Genomic DNA, 7,564 nt, shown 5'->3' on the forward strand with positions numbered 1-7,564 from the left:
TTTAGTGACATCCTTCTATATTTAAACGTTGTACTAATAACATGCTGTCAGGCATGGTCGGAGAGTCAGTTGTAGCCATTTACTAATGTTGTATTTATTGTATTACCAGTAAGGAGAAAAAACATTTATATATGAATATAGATATATCTATTTGTGATCTGCAACTCTTGGACATAAGTTTGCCTTTGATTTTCAACTTCCATGCAGGATTCAATGCACTGTCGATGTATGATGAGGTTTCTACTGTGTGATGTTTTATTCTGTTGACATTCGTTTCTTTCCCTTCAGTTCAGCTACTGAATGTATCTTCAAAAACTCTTAAACTTTTTAGGTAGATGTTGTTGTTTTATATATACTTCAAAAGAAAAACATACAGTACTCTGTAAATGATATACATGTGTAAATGATATAGCAAAATGTTTCGGATAATATGCTGGACTTCTTCTTCTTCTTCTTCTTCTGCTGACCCAGATAGACTGTAACGCCACGGCCAAAAAATAGAGAGAGAGCAAAAGAGCGAAGATGAGGGAGGCATTTAAAAGGAACACCAGTACCCTGCAGCCAGTGGGAGAGACAGAGTGTGTAATCATTACAGGATCAGACAGAATTTTTCTCAGCCAGGCTTTTCAAATTTGATAAGAACAAGGAGCCGGGGAGCATCCCGTCCTGCGTGAGAGGCAAAGACAGACGGAGGAGGGAAAGATTAAAAGAACTTTTTTGAAATATGGATTTTTCTCCCAGTTTTTTTTCCAGTTTTTTTTCTGCCTGCCTGTTCTGTCTCCCTTTGTCTTTCTCCCTTGAATCCTAACGTTATCAAGGTGCTGAGGGCGAGTGCTGTGTGGGGGGCGAGCAAGAGGAAGAGGAGGAGGAGGAGGAGGGGGAGGGGCTACAGTCTCCTCTTGAGTTACACGGGGTGGACGAAATAACAGAAACATCATGATGTTGATATCACTTTTGCTTCAGAATGGGGTTCATGCTACTTCTATTTGTATTATTAACAATGATATAAGAATGATCATGAAAAATGGTGGAAAGCATTATATATGTTTTTATTATTATTCAGTACTTCAATGAATGTTTTACAAATTATATCTCCCCCTTTGACGCCTTTACACACCGTGTGCGTGACGGATAAACAATGCTAAATACTCGCCTGCGAATCTCATACGTCTTGGGCTTTTATTGGGAAAGGCAGTATTGGAAGGAGTGGATCCGGTTGAAAGAGTCATAAAGCTACTCGTCTGGATTCATAAATATTATTCACAACTCAAAATCAGGTGATCGGTTTCATTCTGATAAAAAGTCCTTTTTGCTTTTCACAATGTCATATTTGGGACTCACGACTAAAAACAGTTTTGACAAAGTACATGCGATATTTGAGTTAATGGCATGAATAAAAACCGCCCCCGGTGTGTAAAGGCCTTCAGAAAGACACTTGAGAGATGCATTGTTAGCGTGTTAGCGTGTTAGCGTCACATGAGCAGCTCTCTCTCTCTCATCAGCATCGCGATCAATCAAATGCTCGATTTGTGTCCAACAGAGAAAATGTCCTGATCTCAGGGTTTGTTTGTTTTTTTACCAATGAAACATGATCATTCTTGGTGTGCTATGCGTTGTTTACAACATATCAATGGATGTTTGTAATTGATCCTTTTCCTTTGGGACAAACTGCTCGGTTGTCTTGTAGCGCTGACCTGGCCGCTGCCTTTAAGCTGCGATTCAGGTCAGGTATCGGATGTCGAAGAAGCAGTTATTTTGTGTTTCTATTATTTTGTCCACCTCCTGTCCTGTCCTCCTGAGAGTTTGGAGGCCTTGAGTTTAGAGAACATAACTTCGTCCTCCTCCTCCTCCTCGGTTCCGTCCTCTTTCAGTTCGGCTTCCCCGATGCCCAGAGACTCAGACGCTGGAAGCTCCCGTGTTGCTGCATCCATCTCTCAGTCCTTCAAAGTGCATGTGGCACAGAGGACAGGACGGCGGCTCACGGAGAGCTCCGAATGGACGTCTCCTTCAAAGACTAAAGAGACTGAGGCGGTGGGTCCAGTGGACTGACTTTTTCCCGCCCGTCCGCCGCCCATCCCTCAGCGATCCGTTTTACTGGGGGCGAGAAAACAAGACGCGAAGACGGAAGAGAAACAGACTGGGACTTTTACGGAAAACAAACAAAAAAACTCATGAAAAACAACTAACGATGTCAATCTTTGCAGAGATCCAGGTATCCTCCTGATCTCTGCCGCGTTCGTCTGATTCTGAACTTTTCGGTTCTTTTTTTCGTTTGTCTGTGAGAGACTTCCGTCATGTTTACATGTACTGTAAATGCTGTCCATCCATTACTGGTTGGAAAGATTCTAAAACACAAAAAAAACAAAAAAAACGGTGTGAAGCAGCTTTCATTCTAGCTCTGGTATTCTCTATGGCTGATTACTGTAATCCTAAGAAAAGCCTTCTGTTCAAGCTAGCATGTCCTCCTTGACCTGGTCCCTTATCCTTCCATCCCGTTCCCTCCAGAAACCGCCTCCATCATAGCAAAGCCCGGACCTGTTCCACCTGCTCTACAGTACACATACTATATGAAAAATCCTTGAGCTTCCTACCAAAATCCACGTGGCTCTTCAGTCAAACTTCCCCTCATCCTTTCTATGTGTATACCTCAGATGCAAGCCCTGAAGCAGCTATTATTCTCTGAAACCTCCTGGCAACCAGACCTCGCTCCCACAGCCCCTTAGTGTAGCCCAGCTAGAGCCCGACTACCATCCACGAGCCAGAACCACACCTACCTCCCCTCGTGACCCGCTGACCTCCACCATGAAGGCCACAGTATACTTCCTGCAGACACACACGTTGCCAGGTTTGCTCCACCTAAACCCACACATGATCTCCACGTCAGCTCAAAGCTGGATGTTATCTTACAAGCATTCAATCTTCTTCAAAAGTTGATGAATGGATGAAACCCTATGTGCTTGTAGTGTACTCACACTACGAAAAAAAAAAGAATCTGTTTTTGTAAAAAAAAAAATTCAAATAAAATATGCGGATCAGGGTCAGGGTACTATATCTGGGTTTTGATTAAACTGCGTTGGTTAAGATTCAATTGTGATTTGCGAATGAAAAGATGTCTTATTTTACATGAGAAAGAGCATAAAAGCTGATAACTATTTGACACTATAAATGTATATAACTTAACCCGTGCAATCAACTACTGATCCCGCCTTCATTCACCTGTATGTCCAAAGCGTCCAACAGGCCCTCTCACCTAGTTATGTGGTTTACTGAACGTTTTGTAAAGCTACAACTCAAACTAAGGAAATACCTGCTGACGGGAAACACTCCGCTCCTCCTCCTGTGACGGTTATCTCTTACTATCTAGGAGAACAGTCAGGACTCGTATGGAAAAGATAAGCAGTGTCTGTTTCCCCTGGAGGTCACAGGTCAGCCCTCACTCTGCGTTGCTGTGCAGTGCAAATACAAAGCTACGATGTGTGTGTGGCGTCATCTTCCATTGTGTTGCTAGTGATCGTGACGTTTGCGATGAGTATACTGTAGCCTCGACACGCCCACGTCCTCCCCTCCCCCGACAGCCTCCCTGTCCTATGCAGATCCCCAAAGCACAACGGTTTGAATGGTAACCAGTGAGGACAATAGAAAGAAAACACACATTTATGTCCATTCTGTTTGTATGCGTCTGTCTGTTTTATCTGTTTGAGGCTTAATGTGCTTTTGTATTCCTTACAGTATGTACAGATCCTCCCTTTCTCTCTGTCAACAGCAGAACCTTGTATTACTGTATATTACAACAAAGAGACTCTTCATGTGTGGCTGTGGCTTCACTTAACCTGTGCAATTCAGACTTATATATAGATATATAGAGATATATACATATATCTCTATATATCTATATATACGAACACCGCACTGGGTTTGGTTGTTTGTGTATTTGTTTTTCCTGGTTTTTATTTCTGTATGCTCCCAAATGTGCTTCAACGAAACAATACTATTTATTACATTATTTGTACATTATTATTATTATCACAACTATTATTATTGCAGTTATTACTACCATGATTACTATTAATAAACATTTCTTTCATCAGTAACTCCCCTGTTGATGCGGTTAATGGTCTGCACACATGATGCAGGCGGATTACAAAGATTTTGAAAAGAAAGACTGCTGGAAACAAAAGGCAATGTTTTTGGATAACTAATAAATCTGTGCATCACACTGAACCACTTAGATTAAATCATAATACAGATTATATTATGATTCACAACAGTGCATTCATGTATGTGGGTCTTTCTCAATGTAAGAAGAGCTTAACCGGTTGCACTGAAAGCCTTTAAAAGCTCATAAAATGCACACATGCTGTCGTTTCTGTGAGAGCTCCTCTTCCTCACCAAACAAACCCTGAGATGTTGCACAATATGCTGCCCCCCCGACAGGCCGCTGCTGGAGAAGATCCTCTGCTCTTTAGTTTCGTGTCTGTAAACAGGAATCAGGTCTCTACTGGAGGAACTGTGCACTACGCAAAGTGCAACTATCTATCCATATTGCTGCTTGATCTACGCAACACCGAACTACAGCAACCTGCACACCGTGCACATGTGGAATCTGAATTACAAACACTTTTTGCATCGAGCACATCCTTAGTTGAACTCTTTCTAAGGGTCAGATGTGATGGCCACAAAAAATATGAGATCAAAAGTCAGAATTATGAGATAATAAAGTCGAAATTATGAGATAATGTTTGAGAAACCCATGCAACAGCTACATTAATAGCAAGGCTATTATTTATTGAGCTAAAACGTCAACAGTTGCGCTTGCATATGGTTTGCATAGTGAGACTGGCGAGGGAAAAAAGCCAGTGTCACTGAAGCGCATGCGCACTTTCTATCTCATAATTCTTACTTTTTATCTCATAATTTCGACATCATTAAGTCCAGTGTTGGGGGTAACGAGTTACAAAGTAACGGATTACAGTAACGATATTACTATTATAGGTTACAAGGTAAAGTAACGCGTTACACTCAAAATATTGGTAACGACACTACTATACTAGACCTCAGTAACGTGCTTTCCTGCGTTACCCAAGCCATGTCTACCAGTCCGAAAAGTTCTCTCTTAGTGGCGCGAGAGTCACACGACACTTCCTGCATGAACAATAGCAACAAGCTGCTAGCTAGCGCTGCTGCTGCTACTGCCCGCGACCCCTCTGCCCAAGTCGGGTGTCGAGCCTGGTCCCGCTACCTTCGGTGGTTTTCGGGGAGCTAGCGGAAGTTAACGGAGAGCTAGCGGAAGTTAGCGGGGAAGTGACGGAGCGCTAGCAGGAGCCCCAGCCGGCTACAGCGGGGCGCTAACGGGGACTCTGACCGAAGGTAGTAGCGGCTCGTAACCCGACGTTTACGGTAGATTGTTCATGCAGGAAGTGTCGTGTGACTCGCGCGATTATTATTATTGTATTTTCAATAATAATAAATTATTATTGAAAATTTAAAATAAAGTGATGAAAGGGCCATGATGTTTGTCCATGTATCTTTGCAGTTAATTTTGACATTTGCTTAAAAAAATGGAAAGTAAAGTAACTAGTAGTGAAGTTACTTTTCAAATGCAGTAACTAGTAAAGTAATCTAGTTACAATTTTCAGAAGTAACTAGTAACGTGTAACTAGTTACTTTTTCTGAGTAACTACCCCAACACTGATTAAGTCAAAGTCAGTTTTATTTGTCAATTCTTCCATTGTGTGTGTGTGTGTGTGTGTGTGTGTGTGTGTGTGTGTGTGTGTGTGTGTGTGTGTGTGTGTGTGTGCGGCAGAAATGGGCTTCCATACTGGTTAGTAGATTTTTTTTAACGTAAAATAAAAATTAGTGGAAGGTCACTGTGAATTTGTCAATTTCCTAAATTATGAAAAACAACCTGCGGTTATAATACTTCTTAATTGGTATCCATTACTGGAGCTCCGAGAGCCCAAACAGGGAAATCGCATTACACTTGATCGCATTACTGTTTCCAAGCGGTACAGTCGTGTGTTTGTGGTCAAATTAGATCTTGTACAGTGCGTCGTTATTCTCTGCTGCTGCGCCGCCGCGGGTAGAACAGGAAGTCACATCTGCATAATGGCGCTGGTTGAAATCACGATGGAAAGAGACTCTGGGTGCTAGTCGCAGGTCCGCTTTAGCTTGGGCTTCTTATGCATACAGGGAAGGCCGGCGCAGTCTACCGGCTAGCGCCCGTGGACGCCACTCCCAGAGACAGGGGTAGAGAGAGGGATGCTGGGACATTGATAGCCATTCGTCTTCCGTCTCCTTAGGGACACAAGACGGAGTGCTGTTGTCCGTCTCCACCACTATCATTTACTTAAACAAAACAAATGCCTGATCGATCCACTTCCCACCTCACGCCCCCTCGTTCCCCTCCCACCAGGGGAGCACACACACACACACACACACACACACACACACTGTATTGACACAGAGGGGCAAAAAAAACAGTCTTGTACACCTCACAGCATTGATCCTCTTCTGCAGCACTTTGTCATCAACTTCCATTGTGGGCCAAACAATCCCCACTGTCGCCTCTGTCCAACACAATAGATTTTGCTGTTTTAGCAGCTTTCTCCGTCCTCTGTGGGCCGTAAGTGGTCCAGCAGCACGGAGAACGGTGGCAAGGACCACTCAGGCCATCACCGGGTTACTGATTGGAGTTGTCTGTTCAGTAAATGGAGGTCTCCTGAAACTGCCCTTATAACACTATTTCCCCTTTTCTCTTCAGAATGTTACAGGGCGTTTTCAAAAAGTTTAGCTGCAGTGTGCAAACGCACAAGTACACACACACACACACACAGGCCACTCCCACTAATAGCATTACACACACCAGATTAGAGCGATCCAGCAATCCATTCTCCTGGCGAGGCTGACCTGCTCATTATCGCGGCACGGACAACACCCATCATTTAGTTTCCCGGGGATGAAGTAGTTTAGCTAGTCCGCACTATATTAGCCGGCAGAGCGTTTCTACAGCTGGTCAGTCCAGCTTAAACCTACAGCTGTGTCAGAGAAGTCCCACCCCTAAAAGGCAGACTGGCCAATCATAGAGTAGCATCAGTCAGCTCCATAGACTCTCATGGAAAGTTTTCAGATTTCCTAGTCCTGGTTAAAACCTGTTAGACACCATGCACATATTCTCGGACAAAAAAAACGTGTCCTTAATTATCTCCGCAACTACATGGTTGTTTAACTTCATTTGAATTTCAAAATGACCGTAACCCTTGTGAGAAGAGACCTATGGTCTTAAATAAGTAAATAAAGTAACCGTTAAGGTTAAGTACTTATGTAAACTTATTAACGTTTCACTAAAACGCTAATAAGTACCCCTTACAACTTCGGATTTCAATAAAAGACACGTATCCGTAACCCTACGGGCTTGTGGGAGTCTAAAAAATAATACAACTTCTTATAAACCCCCTATTAGGGCGGACATTTCTGAGTCCTGAAGCCTTCCTGGTCCGCCTACATTTCTAAAACCTCATACAGCAAGTGCGGAAGCTGATGAACATTTCGGTCAATGTTTTGCCAT

This window comes from Taurulus bubalis (genome assembly GCF_910589615.1).
Source record: "Taurulus bubalis genome assembly, chromosome: 2".
Classification (NCBI taxonomy): Eukaryota; Metazoa; Chordata; class Actinopteri; order Perciformes; family Cottidae; genus Taurulus; species Taurulus bubalis.